Here is a 19,281-nt window from a genome sequence, read left to right on the forward strand (position 1 = left end):
TATGCAAGATATTCGTCAGTATTGCTATAGGATAGGGTCATCTCAGGTTGCCTAACCTCAGCTGCCCAAGGGACCAACTGGGGACATCACCATGGGCTCCTCGGAGCCACTCCAGGGTCCAGTCTCCTGCCAACCCTAAAGTGGCTCCCCTAACTAAGAACTTATCTTTTAAGGCATTGGTTTACATAAATTGAGATGGGGAATCTGAAGTCTTCAAGGCAGGGTGGTCAGATAGAAACTCAGTAAGAAGCTCCAAGTTGAAGTTTCTTAGTAGTACTTCAGAGAGATTCAGGAGAATATTTTGTAGACTCTGTTAGCAGACAAAAAGGCTACCAACAATAAGGTGGTTTCCTATCACATCACATTACACACTCAGTATATATACCAAATGACCTTTTACATTGCATATAATTCAGGTCTTTGGCTGTAGTACCTGATAACTCTCACTAAAATGTTCCATGATGCCCATAAGGACTTTTCTATTTGTATTTTAAAGAATTTTGTCAGTGTAAACATCATTGTCCAGCACAGAGTTGTGTAAATATGCCTTAAGATTGTCAACATTGGTTTAAGAGTGTTCATAACAAAAGCTATATCTTAGAAAAAAGAGAAAAGACTCAGGGTAAAGAAAAAATACAGTAAGTAGAGATTCATGTGAGGATTAGATTTGACCTTAAAATCTGTGGTATGTGTCTATTTCTATTTCAGAATAGTCATAGCCCATCACTAACAGCATACTTCTCATTAGGATCTAGAGCACATTTTTCATATGTGTCTTATAAAACCAGTTATATGTTCAAGGAGTTAGAAAACATCATTTATTTGTTTGTTTATTTATTTATCTAGTATGTATGTGTGTGCATGTACATGCTTATGTGTGTGTTTGAAACATGCAACAAAAGACATATGTGGAGGCTAGAGAAGGATATTGAGTTTTCTAATAGATTAATTCTTCATGTTATTCCCACAAAACAGGGTCTATTACTGACCCTGAGCTCCAATGATCTTCCTGTCAAGAGACTCCACAGATATGGAATTACAGGTTCTCACAGAGAAGACACACATTCTTTGTGGATGGAAAAGCATTTTTTAAACTTGTTTCTCTTTCTTGTTTAATGCACTTCTTTGGATAGATATAATCTTCTCCTCAGTGGTTGCATCTCCTCATGAGTCAGATTTAAATGATCATTCACAGGTCCTTTTACTTGTTGGCATAATTCAGAGAAACTGGAGATTTTGAAACAAGATACCTATATTTTGCTTGTGGAGAATATGATTGATTTGCAATCATAAAGGAGACTACACTGAGTTAAAGTGAGCTACAAATCAATTATTATTCCCTTCCACAAAGAATTGGGGTTTAATGTTCCTTTTTAATATGGATTGGCTCTGTGGTAGCTTCATAATGTCCTGGCAATGGGATTGCCACTGGGTCTTTCTATTGCATTCATGCAGCCAGCCTCAAAACTCCTAGATATTGGAGAGAATAGTCTGTTTGACAAGGTTACTCTTTTTTAGTGCTGTGGTTTTAGCAACAAAGTTCACATATGTTCTATACAAGAAAACTTGGATCAGATATTTACTACATGTTTCAAAATATCTGACATTACAGGTATTTTCTAAATAAACATAAAACTCACTTTCTTCACACTGTTCTTAATTCTCTCATGAGATATTTGCAAAATCAAAGTTAGAAAAGATAGTTTGATATTTATATTAAACAACTTAGAGTTTATTTTTTATCCTACTAATAAGAATTTTATAATATGAAGATGACTCATTGTATCATCATATGAAAATAGCCTAAGGTTATGTGAAATCTAGGTTAGTGCCAAAGAAAGGAACACTAGTGATTTTATAACTAGTACAAAAATAGCACAAATATTTATTTCATTATACTTGAAGAAAATTGTTCACACCTGCTATAGGAAACTATCCATTTGATGAGTTACATTATGGGAAACCATGTTATTTATGAAAAATGTAAAATGTTCAACATTTTAATTTCATGACGTGAGTGGAAATCCATTTTCATTTAATTTCTACCAACAGTAGAAAATGTTATGTGATTTCTTTGCACAAGATGAAGTAAGACGAAGTTAATGAAAGTCAAATGATATTTGGCAAAAAAAGAGAAGTTTAAAGTGAGAAAATTACATAAAAATTTAGAACATGGCTCAATGATAGTATAACATCCAATATTGTTTTCAGAAAGTTAGTAAACATTCTCTCAATTAAGCATTTACTACTATAGAAATGATCAATTACTGCTGATTTCTTTAAGACTCAGGTTGCCAGGTTTCTTCAATTTCTTTTCCTATATTCGTTGCTAGGCCTCCTTATTCCCCAGGGAAAGGTGAGTTCACTATCTGCCCATTCCCACAGCCCCAGGATGCAGGTTGCTTGATCTGTAGACCCACAATGCAGAACAATCAGATGTGATAGGGAGTCAAGTCAAGCAGGAAGTCAGTTTATTACTGAGAGCTTCAGCTTATATAGCTTAAGTGACATGGTGTGATGTGGGGGTACCGCCATTCAATGAGAAGCAGTCAAACCCACCCTCTGGCTGGAGGGGTGTCCACCTAATTTTTGCTGTCTCATCCTCACTTAAACTCCAGCCAGGTTTTTCTCTGTCGATAGGCCCCGAGGTACAGGCTCTGGGACAATTTTGGCCCAGCATCTCCCCTTTTTGTTTTTTATATCTCATCGCCTACTTCAGTCACCAAGCTAAAATAGCCCACCAGGAAGAAGTATGGGTCAGTGTCAGCCCTATCAGGAGTTTCGGCCTGAACACCCTTAAATTGAGAGTGAGATGTATCAAGCCTATCATAATGTATTTGAGGGCCATGTACCTGTTGTATCTGTTTTTGGAATACTTGTTTCTGCCTTTAGAAAAATGCATGGGCCAAAAAGACAGATCAATAAGCAAATAACCATCAGCCCAATTAGGAAAGAGACGTGTGTGGTAAGCCATGGGGACCCATTAAACCAGATCTCATAGGGGGTCCTTGACTTAAATGCATTCATATCTTTTCTTAACTCATTCAAGTCTATCCTATTCTGTAAGGTTACCCTGGCTAAGGAATCCAAAGACTTTTGTAAATATCATAATGCGGTCTCTGTCTTGTCTAATTATGTCTAGTCCAGTCTGCTCACATCCCCAGGAAGAACAATAGTAATCAGGAGCACCCCCCTACAGTTTCAAATATTGGAGGCAGTCCAGTTGCTTCCTGGGCATACATAAAAGGGTGTCTGCATGTCTGCAGGACGGCAAGTCTCCTAAGGACATGAAAACACCCAGGATCATTAGGGTAAGATGCCTGGGCTAGGGTGCACCTCCAAGAACTTCCACATTTGGGTCTCTCTTCTATCCCCTGAATCCAGTCTCCCACAAACCAGCTCCCATGTACCAAATCACAGAGGTCAAACATCAGGTCAGGCTACCATGTCTAAGGTGTCGTCATCTGAGAAGTCTGGTTTAGGATTCCTTCAGTGCTAGCACTTGACAGGATCCATGCCACCTTCTATGATTAGTGGGGGCTTACTGCCCGGACCATAATTGTCACCAGGACAGCTCTCTGAAATGGATAAATAAGCAACACTCTCCTCAAGGGTTAATTTCCCTTAAGCAGTGATTATTTTTCTTCTCTTGTGTTTGAATTTAAGGTTTGTCCACCATAATCTCTTTCTTTCTTTATTGGTCATCTTGGTCTTCCCCATTGTCCTGAACGGAAGGGAGAAATTTTAAGTTACGAGCTGGGTAGCCATGTAGGTGTTTCCCCTTTGTTTGGGAAGACACATCCATATTCTTTGTCCTGTGTCAACAAGGGATCTGGGCCCTCCCACTGGTTAGTGAAAAGATCCTTCCACCTAATGTTTTGGCAAGACCTCATTGGTAGGGATCTGCAATGTTTCTGAAATCTATTTTGTTCATCTGATTTTTGGAAATTTAAAATATTGATGGTTAATGATGCCTTTTGAAGTTGTAGATGGAGAAGATTTCTCCCCCTTTTTATTTTATAAGGACCTTTTTGAGATATTGGTGATGTCTTTTGACAATCCCTTGAACTTGACGGTTGTATGGAATCCTGGTGGTATGGAAGGCCTTAAGGGAGCAAGAAAATGATCTCATAAGATTGTATCCATTTTAGAAGATCATATAACATATCGAGTCTCCCAGTCTCTGAAAGCAACCAGGTTCTCACCTTGTTGGAGAAAAGGCCTCTTGTTTTTCCTGGCTGCCCAGAAGCAAAATAACCAAAGAGAAACTATATTAATTAAAACACTGCTTGGTCCATTAGCTCTAGCTTCTTATTGGCTAATTATTATATTAATTTAACCCATTTCTGTTAATCTGTATATCACCATGTGGCAGTGACTCTGGCAACTGCATGGAGTCTCCTTCCCTCTGCCCTTCTTTTTCCCAGCATTCAGTCCAGTCCTCCCACCAATGTAAGTTCTGCCCTATCAACAGGCTATTGCAGTTTCTTTATTTTTTAACCAATAAAAGCAGCACATACACAGAAGGAACTCCTACACCATTTCCCCTTTTATGTTTAAACAAAAGAAGGCTTTATCTTTAACACAGTAAAATTACATATAACGAAACGGTTATCAAGCAAGAATTACAGTTACAATACTTATATCTACATTATCTTTTATTATAACTAAGGAAAACTATAACTATAAATTCTTCAACTCCATTAAAGACTCCAGAAGGATATAATATTACCTAAGTAAACAAGAAGTACATTGTAAGCATTTTCCAAAGCTCTAGAATTGACAGAGACATCTTGCTGTCTGAACAGTCATCCAAAGTTCCTCTGTACCATTGGGGCATCTTCAGCCTACAAGCCCATAGTATCTGGCAGATTTTTCTATGAAGCAGGACATTTCAAAGAAAGTTCTGTCATTTTCTTTTGTATTCTGCATAATATCTAGCAAACTCTTTCATGAAACAGGAACCCCAAAGGATCATCTCACCTTTAGGCAAGTTCAGCAGTCCTTTCTCTGTGGGTTTTTCATGTCCAGTTTATGCAACAGTCCAGGCAAGAGCAGTTTCTTGCCCAGATGGCTAACCAGCTCCATGAGGAGCCTCTTCAATGCCCATCTTCCTCTTGAAGTAGATTGGTGCTGCCACTCTGTGATTCCAACATAGGGTAAAGACCAGCAGTTAATTTTGACTTCCCTTGTACTCTAGCTGTAGACTGGGACTACTGAGTCATTTTGTCCCATAAACTGAGCAACTAGAGTTCTTGGTCTTCCTATTGGGAGACCATGATTGTTACCATGTTGGAATACTCACTTGTGTGGATTTAAGTATATATGCATGAATGTATGTATGAATGTTTGCAGGTATTAATTATATTAGCTCCATTGCTGTAGAAAAAAAAACCTGACTAATTCACTTTCTTATGTAAACTTTGTAAAACTGGAGTAGATTGAGCTCTTTTTGTCTCTTGTTTAACAGACTTATTTCTTAAGGCTGTGTTTTATTCCTTATTGAATAACTAACAAGAGGTTGATTCTGGATATTCTCAACCATAAAACACAGGTGGTAGAAGCAGGATAATTGCAAGTTGTATGCTATCTTGGAATACATAGTGGGGCAGGAGGAGGCTGCTTGTTTATCCTGGCCACTTAGCCCCAATGTAATCACACAGAAACTGTATTAATTGAAACACTGCTTGACTCATTAGCTCTAGCTTTTTGTTGGCAAAATCTTATATTAATTTGACCTGTTTCTATTAATCTGTATATTGCCATGGGGCAGTGGCTTACCAGCAAAGATTTGGCATTCTTTACTGTGGCAGATCCATGACTTCTTTTTGACCCTGCCTTCTTTTTCCCAGCATTCAGTTCAGTTTTCTCTGCCTATCTAAGTTCTGCCCTATCAACAGGCCAAGGCAGTTTCTTTATTCAGTAATGATAATCATAGCACACAGAGGGGACTCCCCTATCATAGGGGAACCTGTTTCAAAAACATAAATTAAAAAAAATGAGAAAACCAGTAAGGAAAACAGAACAAGCAACACCATCAACTTTGTATAAATATATACATATAACAGAAATTAATGAAAGCAACCACATGAATTTGAAAAAAGCACAGGGAGGGAAATGTTAGAGGGTCTGGCTGGAGGAAAGTGAAAGAGGAAAATAATGTAACTATATTGTAATCTCAAAAAGTAAATATATTTAATGTTACAAAAAAAAACAAACAAATGTCCATATTTGACAATGTCTCACAAAGACTTGTCTCCCAACATTCTGAGTTATCAAATAAAGGCTGTGTTACTCTGGAGAAAGCAGGCATACATAAAGGGAAAACAGAGAGAATAAACATATTAAGAAGCTGGAGCAACCAAGAAACTTAGCCAGCAAAGCCATTGAGGTCAATTGAGTTTCAATTCTAAGCACTACCAAATATAAGACCAATACCAAAAATGCAACAAAATAAGTAAAACATTAATCAGAAATGAAGAATGATCTCTGCATCTGTTTTCCTTGGTTGCTGTATGATGCCACTCTGATGACAGTTATGTTAGATTTTTGTCTAAGAGTATAGCAGAACATCATTAAAAATCATTGCCTTGACTATTATTTCCTGTCATATTAGGATCTAACCTAAGTCTCTGAGCTACCTAGCCTCTGGTTTTCTGGCACTCTAGACATTGTCAGGAGTGGTCTCCCTCTCCTTGAATGTGTCTCAAGCTGGACCAGTCACTGGCTGGTCACCTTACCACAGCACATCTTGTAGGCAGGACAAATTTTAGGCTGAGGGTTTTGTGGATGAGTTAGTGTCCCATTCCCTCCACTATAAGTGTTTTCTGGTTACAGGAGATGGCTGGTTTAGGCTCTGTTACTTCTCCCCTCTTTACTAGTAGTCTTAGCTAGGGTCACCCTCATATATTCCTGAGAGTTTCCATTGTAATAGGTTTCTACCTCACCCCCCAAATGCTGCCAATTTCAGTTATCTCTCCTAGCACTCTCTCCCTCCATCTTTGCCCAGCCTGATCTCTCCTGCTCCTGTTCTATGCAGCACCATGCCATCCACATTATCTATCCTGTTTCTGAGGAATTCATGCATCACCCATCCTTCAACCCTCCTTGTTTCTTAGTTTCTTTGGATCTTTGGATTGTAATTTGATAATTCTTTTTAACAATTTGTTAATTTATAGCTAAAAATCACTTATACATGTGTATATACCATGGTTGTCATTCTGGATCTGGGTTACCTCACTCAGGATGATTTTTTTTCTAGATCCATCCATTTGTCTTCAAATTTTATGATGTTATACTTTTTAGCAGCTGAGTAAAACTCCTTCAGAGACCTACAACCAAGCATTCGGCAGAGCTCAGGGAATCAAGTGGATTAGGTGGAGGAAGGATTGTAGGAGCCTGACAGACCTAGGGTACCACAAGAAAACTCACAGAATCAACTAACCTATGCTCATAGTGGCTTACAGAAAGTGAACCAACAATCAGGAAGCCCACATAGGTCTGACCTAGGTCCTTTGTATATATTTTATGTTTTGGTAGCTTAAACTTCTTGTGGGAGTGTGGACTGTATCTGACTCCTTTGGCTGCTTTTGTGACCCTCTTCCTCTTACCGGGTTGCTTCATCCAGTCTTAAGTTGAGGGGAGATGCCTAGTCTTATTGCAACTTGATATGTTATATTTGATTGATATATCTGATAGGCCTGCCCTAATCTGAATCAAAAAGAGGAGGCATGAATGGAGGTGGGGGTAGAGAGACTGAGAGGAGAACAGGGAGGGCAAACTGCAGTCAAGATGTAATATGTAAGATAGTAATAATAATATAAAAAAATAAAATTCCTAAAGAATCAATAAAAAAGGAAAAAATGAAGTGAGGGAAAGAACTAAAGAAAGAAAGAACATAAAGAAATAGAATCTACTGAGACCCAAATATCAGAAAACTGTTTTTCACAGTAGAAATAATACTCCTAATTACTATGTTATTTGCATATAAAGTCATGTATCCACTCTTAAGTGACAATATTAAAGTATTAATTTTAACTTTATACTAGCTCACAAAGATGCAAATGAATTCACATGGCTGGAGAAGGACAATAATTTCTACTGTGATTAACGATAAAAAAGCCTTCCCTGCTGGAAATAGTAGAATACCTGGGGAGACTGAAAATTCAGTCTATGTCTTGTTATTTTTATTTATTCATTCATTCACTTATGTTGTGGTCTTGTGCCACTGTACAGCTCTGTCTGTTATGTAGCCTAAACTGGCTTTGAACTTCAGCAGTTGTCCATCTCTTCTTCCCGAGTGCTGGGGTTATAGACATGTTTCATAACCAGGGTGATTTTGAACTATACGTTTTATACTACATGAGTGTGAAGGGCCAGCATTACTACTATAGCTGTCCATATAGAAGACCAGTTAGAACATTTTGGCAAGGGGTTAAAGACCACTCACTCACACTAGCCCATGGGAGCAATGATTTATTGCAACTCAGTATTAATTATTAAGAACCTGAGTCTGAACACTGGAGAACAAGGACTATGACAAATCTAACCAAGGAAAGTAATGGCATCAAGATAGAAATGAGTGGTTGACTTCTTGAGAGTCAAAGCACAGTGGGATTTATTGACTGATCCATTCATTTTAGACTTGTATGTAACAGGCACACCAAAGTTGGTTTGGGCTTGCTTCACAGGGCTTTAGAATATACATGCACACGATGTACTGATACTAGATTAATATAGTTTCAATTTATTTTAATAAATATTCAGCATATGTCTGCTTTGCTTGATGGATATCAGGTATCCCTATTTCCAGAAAAACAAACAAACAAGAATTTAGCATCTCTTCAACCTCTCCCTTTTGTAATTGTTCACTATCTGCATTGTAGAAGTAGGACCTTGAAAAGTGGAGTGTAAAATTCCGCTTGAGGATTTTACTGCAAGAGGAGATAAAACTTAAAATGAAGAATCTCACAAGTCAAGCTAACCTGAGCTAATTAGGAATCTGATTCCTCTTATTTTATTGCTGTTTTAATACCTGTTATAGATTGTCATCCTGGGCGGCTATTTCACATGCCAACTAATTTAACGTTGTTCTTATATAACACATTTTTTGTTGGCTTTAATGTTCCAGTAATTCCTTTTGTTTTTTAGTGTTTCAACGATTCAGTAAATTATCCTAACTTTTAATTTTTTTCTCCTAAAACTGATTGTAGTATTCACATAAGCTCATTAAGCTTTCTTGGCAACCAAAGACTTCTCATATATGAAATTATGTGAGTTACTATGTTCATCTTTGAGTTACCAGATAGGAAAGCAAAATTTCTTTTGATTCTATTGAGAAATGTATTTTTTTATTTATAAACTCAATCTCATTTGTAAAACTAACCACAGCATCTTCTTTACTTATTGTTTCTTATCCAATTTTATTTTTTAGCCAAATACCCACTTTCCTTATTATAGAAATCATATTTTATATGCTTTCTTTTCTATCCCAACTCTGAGTGTGTCCTATTGAACCATGAAAGTGAATATCATATCTACAAATGTCAGAATTTTCATTATTATCTGTCCATACTTTTCACAATATGAATCAGATCTGGAACATAATTGTAAAAACTATTCAATTGAAATTATTTTAAATTTTCATAGAACTTTCCAGATGAATTTTGTGAATGGAAACTTTCTTAAGCCACAGTATGATCAAACCTCAAAAATGCTGTGGGTGGTTGTTTTTCCTTCTTCCCCTCTACTCCAAATTGAAACTGAATTCTATGTCATCTCTGATTGAAAAAACTTCTTCCCATTTTTCTTTCCTCAGTAGAACATATTTCGGTTTTAAAGTAGTACTAAAACATCATTTAAATGAATTGTGGAAAGCAGCAGTTACTGAACTCGATGACATTAAATATTTATCAATATAATATTATACTCTTGACTGTGAAATAAACATTAGATACATTTAATAGTTTCTCATAGATTAAAAAAAAATCTTGTACAAGTGTTTTCAGCCTAGAATACAAGACTTAACAATAAAAAGTTCAAAATCTTCCAAAACTGTATTGAAAAATGATTGACTAGATCCTATACTGCAAAAGGAAAAGGCCACATTGTTTGTACAATTGTGTTTCATTCAATATTTGGCCTTGATAGATAAACAGTGCAAAGTTGGCATTTCTAAATTACCCATTGTTTTCAAATAGCTACAGACCCATTGGCATAGGAAAAGGAGGCTCCAGATTGGAAGGAAAGAGCAACACCAGGAAGTCATAAACCACTATCTCCTGCAGGATTTTTCATTGAGATTTATGGGGATTACAGGAATGTAGTGATTTTTTTAATGTATCAACACTGATATATCAGAAAGCTATTAAGTTTTTTTGGGTGGGGTGACTGTGGCAATTTTTTAAAGAAACTGTGAAGTAAATGCTTACTTTAAGGTGATGTGATGTGGATGAAGTATTATTCTTTACAACCACAGGATGACATAAGTTGCATTTTACAAAAGATACCCTTTGGATAACTACATGTGTTATCAAAAGAAAATCTCGAAGCCAAACCTGGTGGTGCACTTCTCCAAGCACTGTCCTGGTAGAAATTGAGTCCAGATCACAAATTCAAGACCTGCTTAGACTAGAGAAATTATTCAAAGTCAGACTGAGAAACTTAGTGAGACTCTGTTTCAAATTATGCATTTCTTCCCCCTTTTAATAAACAATATAGCTTTTTGAAAAAAACACAAGACATAAAACTACGTTTGGTCATATATGATCATTATTACAAGATAGTCTGTTTTTCCAGCTAATGTTCTCAAATGAGTAAGGTTACTAAAGGTAGGAAAACCAAAGGAGAGAAATGATGTTGGTTTAGGATGAGTTGGGAAAGAATCACGCCAACTGCCCTCAATGAATCTAAGATACACAAAATTGCCATACTACAAATAACATTTTTCTGAACCCATTTGTTTTTCTTATGCATTTAATGGATAAATAACAACTTGTCTACAATGATATGCAGAGGGCAACCACTGTCCCCTTATTCTCTTTCACATCACTATTTCAATCTTTAAACTACTTTGGAACTTTAAGCTTGGTTTTCACCAGTCTTACATGATTCATTTAATAGTAGGAGATGGCCAAAGGATGTTTCTCATAGTAATAAGAACAAATAATGAAAGAAAAACCCACCACTGCATCTTTACATCTGATGTAGAATTCTTATACTAAAGTTCCTTGAGCATCTCCAGAGGATGCATGTTGAGCATTAGCACTCCATGGTCTACTCAGTGAGGGTCTCCTGTACTCACTAAGATACTGAGAACAATGAAGGAACAAATGTGGGAATCCAGAGTTGGAAAGAGATTATCCCATTATCTTCTCCTTGCCATTATTGATATAGCAACTCACTAGCTCATTGTGAAGGGGCTGTAAACTATAGTCAACCATGGAAGAATTAGCAATGGGATCATTAAACAGGTTAATTGTTAAAAAAGTCTTCACCTTTGTGAGACTATGCTTTAACCTAGAGTCCAAATCTGAGAAATATTAACCATTTGTAAAGCCTCCTAACAAACAAGATATCAGAAACATTATACTACAAGTCTATAAAAATGACATAGTATGTAAAGTCTCTGGAAGTCACATCTGAGTTCCTCAGATCAATTCCTGGAACACACAAAGTATAGAGAAACAACCATTGTTGGATGTATTCTGACATCTACATACATGTGATCATCTGCACATGTGCTCATACAAATACATTTATACATAAACAAACAATCAAACAAACAAATGAAGTTCGAAGCCAGCCTGGACTACAAGAGCTAGTTCCAGGACAGGAACCAAAAACCTACAGAGAAACCCTGTCTCAAAAATAAAAAACAAACAAACAAACAAAAAAAAACCCAACAAACAAATGAATAAATAAAAGCTTGTGTTTCATAATTAATATTATAAATTCTACCTTTATCAATGCAAACATGAGATTTTCACCTGTGTAATATGGTGTTTGTTAAATGGCTTAAGTGTAGAAAGGATATCTGATTATTGAAATAAATATAGTCAAGATGTAGTCACTGATAAGAAATTAGAGACATTTTTCATTTTTGTATGAAAATCTTACGGAGAGCATTAATGAACCCTCCATATTCTATCTGTGGGAATAATCGTTAATATGAAACCAATAGACTCCTATGTTCTGTTTTGCTCTATGCAATTCTAAAAAGGTCTGGAGTGGGATAAAAAGCTTCTGAAAAATGGTGTCTGCTTATTTGCAACATTTGTTTAATAAATCTATGTATATGCCCATGATAGAACTAACTCTAAATAATACATCCATTATTGCTGTAAAGCAATTTGATTGTGTGAGTAATTTCCTCACTGTAAGACACATTTGACAGCTGTGATAAAAAGTTGAAGAATACCACATAGCATTTGTTGCATGAATCATTCTAAAGGAGATCTTGTCCCATACATGCTAACAGGGTAACTGAGTTTTAAATCAAGTAATATTAATATTTTATATATGGTTACCAGCTTCAGATATTTTTGAAATTAGAGTTGCTCTTAAAAAATAAGAAGACTGAAAATCACTTTTTAAAATTTAAAATCAATGTTAATTTGGTTGTTTTACTAAAAATGAAACATTGCACTGACATGTTTTATATTTGAATTGGCTATTTTGTTTACCTTCGTTTTAGTTCAAGACTTTTTTGAGATGCAGTATTCATTCTCGTATTTAGTGGTAACATTAACGTGACAACAATATGAATTCACAGTCCTCCAACTAGTACTTGGAGTGGGAAGTGTCTCCCATAGCTCATGTATCTTATTACTTAACCCCCAAATTGTGGCTGTTTTAGAAAGCTATAGACCACTAGAAGTGGATTCCAACAGGAAGAAATTCAATAGCTCATAATCTGGTACTAGATGTTATCTCCAATAACTTTTTCATCTCTTTCTCTCTAGAATCATCCCCTGCTAAGGTATGAGAAGTCCCACCCATAGAATCTTGCTGCTGTGAACTCCTTTTTGATAAATAATCTGAATTAATGTATATATATATACTATTTATATATGCATATTAGTATATAAACAAAAGGCATAAATAATATATTTTGTGCTTATGAATGTATACACAGATATTTCAGACTTTCCTTACAGTAAACCTACTGTTAGTGAGCAGATATCACATTTAATAACAGCTATATGAGAATACAGGACAGAGAATAATATAATTTTATTATAAGTGGATTTGTCTTTCAGTGAGAGAAAGAGCAAGATTATCAAGGGCCTGGTAAGGACAGACCTTATTAAGGAGGCCTGGAGAACAAAAAGGGAAATAGAATGTTCACCTTGATAGATATCGTCTTACCAAATTTCATTTCATCTCTGGCATCTGCAGGAAGGAACTAGGTACTATTAAAAAGCCATCAGAGTTAGGAAATGACCAGTTATGAAAGAAAGATACATTGACAATGAGTTCAAAGAATCACGAGTTTAGAGTGTTGGTGGTGGTAACAAGATTTATATTCACCCTTTAATTATGTTTGAAGATTCCGAGAAGAGAGAGGAGAGTTGGTTCCTATCTTCTACTTTTAGGCTGTCCTCTAGGTGAGTTCTGTTCACTTTATCATCTTATCTTTTGACATATAACTATGTGTAGTAACATAACTCAGGCATTGCATAGACACAAGCTGGGTGCCTAGCTGAGTTCTTTAGATTGTTCTTTTGTTTGTTTGTTTGTTTTTTGCTTTGAGGTTTTTTTTTTTTAAAATAAGGTTTCTCTGTATATCCCTGATTGACTTGGAACTTGCTCTAGAGGTCAGGCTAACAAATAACTCAGAGATGCTCCTGCCTCTGCCTCCTGAGTGCTATGGTTAAAGGTATGTGTCACCACTACCCATCTTGTTCTCATGGTTTTGAAGTACAGGGTTTCAGTGGCCAACACTCCAGGGCAATTCAGAATTTATGAACACATTAGGATTAAGTACTGCTTGGTTTTTTTTATCAACTCAACACAAATCTATATTTATTTAGGAAGAGAGAACATTACCTGGAAAAATAGCTCCATAATACTGTACTCTAGACAAATCTGTAAAGTTTTGGCTTGCTTAATGACTGATGAAGGAGGGAGACACATCTAGTTCCCACAGTGTCATAATGTGGGATTGTGAAATTTTATATTCTATGGATTTGGGCAAATGAAATAACCAATTATTAATAAATAATAACAAATATTTTTCATCTTTGAAGGTAATTTAGTAAGTACAGTGTTTACATTGCAAACACAATACTTAACTATATCCCCAGAACCAAGGCAAAACAAAACCCCAAAATATAACAAATATCCATAACTACAACTAAAACAAACTCTTGTAGTCCCTACTTCTAATCTTAGTGAAGGGGAGGCAGAGACAAGCCAATCCCTGTGGCTCCCTAAGCAGCCAGCTAACTTACATGTCCATACAGTTCATGAAAACACTTTTATTAAAAACAAACAAATAAATATGGATACCACCTGGGAAAATGGCACCCATGGTTGTCCTCTGGATTTCATATATGTCTGTTTCTAGATGTGTGCATGACCATATACTCATGTGGACCTATATCCACTCAAATGAACACAAACTCAATCATGAACATATACACACAGAATAATTTTTGCAGTTCAAAATAAGTCCTCTGTATCTCACCTGTTTGTCTTCAAAGTTTTGCCTAATGCTTATGAAATGGTGATAGCATCTCTACATAGTTTTACTGTTTATGAGACTATTATCTATCACACAGTACATATAATTTTTATCAGCTTGTTTAATTTGACAATACACATTTTAAATACTCTCTAAATTTTTGTGTGGCCTCTTAGATCTTTGTTCCACCGTGAGTATCATTCTGTCATTTGAATGTACCAAAATTTATATATCTATTCTTCTTCAGAAACACAAAATGGTGACATCCCAAACACAATCTATGAGCAAGCATATATACTGTATGCTATATATACCAGTGTGCACATTTCTCTGTGGATATCAGTTCTTAACACTTTGGTGTGACTACCAAAGATTATTACTAATATATTCTATGGTGTTGATATGCTTAATTTTGAAAGAGGTTCCATTGTTTACCAAGTTTGCATTATTTTTGCAATAAGTGAAAGTGTGTGTTGCTGTACAAATATGTCAGCATTTGGTGATTCCAGCATTCCATGTTGTACTTATTCTAATCTATAAGTAGTGATATTTCATTGCATTCCTTTGAATTTCTTGAGTGACATGTGAAAGGGTCATCCTTGCAGGCTCTATTGTATTTATTTTTTGCTATCTGTGTGTCTTTTTGTTGAATTACTACAGCCTGCTTTAAAAACAAATAGTCTAAAAAATAAGATTGTCTGTCTATAAAATTTGTTGAGTTTCTGTCACTAATTCTTTTTTTTTTTTTCGAGACAGGGTTTCTCTGTGGCTTTGGAGCCTGTCCTGGAACTAGCTCTTGTAGACCAGGCTGGTCTCGAACTCACAGAGATCCGCCTGCCTCTGCCTCCCAAGTGCAGGGATTAAAGGCATGCGCCACCACCGCCCGGCTCTGTCACTAATTCTTTAGGACAGGTTTGTTCAAGACTATGAATGACATGGGTAGCTAAATAAGCATGAACACTGGGGACCCTTTTTAGGTCACTGAATCATTATTGTTCGAGTAGGAGTGACAAATTTTATTTCTAAATGAATTTATTTTTAAAGTTAATTAATCAAAGATGTTATACCCACTTTGTCAAGCAGTTCTTTCAACAAGTCTAGATGTTTCCCCCATCTTTTACTTTAATTTTTTAAAAAATTTCTTTAGATCCAAACCTCAGTTTCTAGTCCATTTTCTCCTCCATTCTCTCCTCTACCTCCACTCTGCCTCCACCAATCTACTTCTACTTGGTTTCTTTTCAGTAAAGGGCAGGCCTTCCATAGATATGAAAAGCACAGCACATCAAATTGTAGTAAGAATAAGTACCTTCCCTTGTATTAAGGCTGGGCAAAGTAATCTAGTATGAGGAATAGGAACACAAAAGCCAAAAAAGGAATTAGAGACCGTTCCTGCCCCCACTGATAAAGGTCACAGAGAAAACCGAGCTAATTGACTGTTTTATACATACAGACGAAGTAGGTTAGCCCCAAGCAGACTCCCTGCTTGTCGGTACATAGTCTGTGATATTCTAAGAGCAAAAGTTAGTTGCCACAAGACTATACAGTGAAAGTACAACCGAGAGACCAATAGGCAGACCCACGGGAAGTGTATTCCTCCACACGGAATAACCCATTTTGAAAAGCTATGGGAACACTTGACTCTGGAAAAGTCGCTGTCAAATCTGTAAAAACTTGTGAAGCCATGATTTTTCCCTTCAAAATGGGATTCATTCCTAAAGCTTCTCAGCAGCGTAACTTCTGCAGAGGCAACGGAATGACCTTTCCTTTCCCCCACACCATGAGGCCCCAGAATGACAACATTCACTTATAGTTCTAACAGTCAAATTTAGATAGAGCCAATCTCACAAAATTACCCTACAGACCACCAAGAAATTTCTAAGAAGATAGGCATAGAATAGGAAGGTAGTGTGCCCCACCTTTGCTAACAAACAAATCGGTGTGTTCTCAAGGCTGGTTATCAAAAAGGAGATTGTATGAGGATAATAGGTGAATCCAGAATTCAGGGACATTTAGTAACTTTATCTAATGATTTGGAATGCCAGGTACTTCCCCTTGGATGCTGGTTCTTTCCTGGATAGTGTCACCTGTTCTGGAGTACAGCTCTGTCATGTTATACCTGCCTCTTTTCGTGATTTTGATATACACATTATCATTGTCCTTGCCTATGGAATTTTCCAACTGTGACTGAAAATCTAAAAACCTCATGGAGACTACCTTTCACTTTTCACTTCACTTCTTCCCCTTCCCTGAAAAAAACAAGAAACATGCAGAGGTAACATTCCTGAGTTAATTTTTTAACCACAGATCCTCGCTTGCCAAAGACATCCTATTTTGAGCCCTGAGGGTACTGAGCCTGTACTCAAGGCCCTGAATAATGATGTCCTTGACCTTTCTGACTTCTACACTTCTTTCCCCCAACTCTTCAGCAGGATTCCCTGAGCTCTGCCTAAGGGTTGGCTCTTGGTCTCTGCATCTGTTTCCATCAGTTTCTGGGAGACGCCTTTCTGATGACAGCCGGGTTAGACACCAACTTTGAGTACAGTAGAATATCATTAGGCATCATTACACTTATTTCTATTTTTCTAGCCATGTTTAGTTCTTCGCTATGTCCCTGTTTCTCCTAGACTTTGGGTCCTAGCTCTCCAGGCAGTGTCAGGGGGTAGGATCACTCTCATGGCATGGGTCAGAGGGTGGACCAATCATTGTTAGACCACTCCCTCATTCTCTGTGCGACCCTTGCCCAGTACATCCCAAAGACTGACCACAGGTCAAAGGCTATGTGGCTAGGTTAGTGTCTGAATCCCTCCACTTCAAGTTCCATTTGCACTTGAACAAATGCCTCTCTGGAAGCCATAGATATGACATATCTCTCAAAAGTGAAAAATGCACTTTTATTCAGTGTATTGTGTGGGGGAGGGGTGTGTATTCGCACCATGGGCCATGTACAGAGGGCAGAGAACAATTTGTGGAATTTGTTCTTTTCATGAGGATTGTTAAGGATGAACTTAAGTCTATGGACTATGTAGCAAGTTTTTATAATCACTGAAACATCTTACCAACACAAGTCTGGCAATGTTTGATAAACTAGCATGTTTTTGGTTTTATAGGTTTTCTACACAATAAGTTCATATCATGCTGTATTTTGTCATTTTGTCTTCTCTCTTCTATTAGAGTGATCATTGTGCACATCTCTATTAACAGAATCTCATTCATTTGTCTCTCCTCCCTGATTTTCAATCTTAGCTATATGTACTATGAGCATGAGCAGTGTTACTTACTGGGAGAGCAGTAAATAAGTATAAGTCATGAGGAAATGTCCACTGGCTAGAATGATGTGATAAGTTGAAACAAAAGATAAGGTCCTTTCTTTGAACAGTTCAGAAGCTGATAGAAAAGCTTTGGATCTTGGTGATGATGCTAGGGATGAGAAGGCCACTGGGTCAGGATATCAAAGGCAAGAGTGGTGTCAAAATTTTAGCTCAAATCATTGATGAACACAGATAACGCTTTCTGAGCATTTTGGTACATATGAGGTTAGTGTCAATGTTGAATGTCTTTTGTCACCAAATTTGTGAGCATTCCACTTCCATGAAATCACCTATGAAGTTGGAAATGTTGAATGTACAGAGTCTGCATCCTATCTGTGTTATTCTTATAGAAGCCACAGCTCTTGTACTAATCTTCCAATATTTGAGGGACCAATCCCTCATAAAATAAAATCTCGTAATAAGCATTTAGTGAGAAAAGCATGCTATACTGGGAATTTCTTTTAAGAACAGGAAAAGGTTTTATATTAAATGCTACAGTGCAGAAATGAATACAAATTCCCATTTGCCATCTCTGGGTTTTCCACATGTAGCCCTTGTCTTTCAATCCCCAGCTTCATTCTCAAGAGATACTTTCAATACATGTGATATGTTTTCCCTCTTCCGTGATCTGCATCTCAGAACTGACATCTTTACACTGACTATTCTTATGAATTCTTCCATTAATTTATATGTGTGTCAGTCTTTACTCAGGTTAATTCACAAATTTATATCCCTTGATGCACATCCCATTAATCCCTTTGTTATTAAAGATTTACCCTTCTGATTGCCACAAAACCAGTGATCTCTGTTGTTTTCTCAAACACACACACACGCGCAGCACACACAGACACACACATACACAGACACACACACATACACAGCCACACAGAATTTCTAGGTTTTTTTCCTGTTCTTTGATACATTATTAAACTCTGATACTCCTAATACAAAAACAATCATGATTATCTCAAAAGAAGGTGAAAAATGACATAAGAATATAGTTCCGAAGTGTGCCTAGCCCATATAGATTACAGCAGCATGATTTATTATATGTAGATACATTTACAAATTGTCAACGAATGGAAATTATTTTTAAAAATTAAAAAATATGATAGCAGAGAATAATTTTATTAATTGATTATATATAAAAGTGATATAAAGATAACTTTTTGTATAGACATCTTTATACTCTCAAAAATATTATATATGAAAAAAATAATTGTGGCCTCAAACCATAATTTAAACTGGAATCTTTAACGAGAATTATAGGTTCGTTTTACCCATCAT

The sequence above is a fragment of the Microtus ochrogaster genome, chromosome 1 (assembly GCF_000317375.1).
Source record: "Microtus ochrogaster isolate Prairie Vole_2 chromosome 1, MicOch1.0, whole genome shotgun sequence".
In the NCBI taxonomy this organism is placed as follows: domain Eukaryota; kingdom Metazoa; phylum Chordata; class Mammalia; order Rodentia; family Cricetidae; genus Microtus; species Microtus ochrogaster.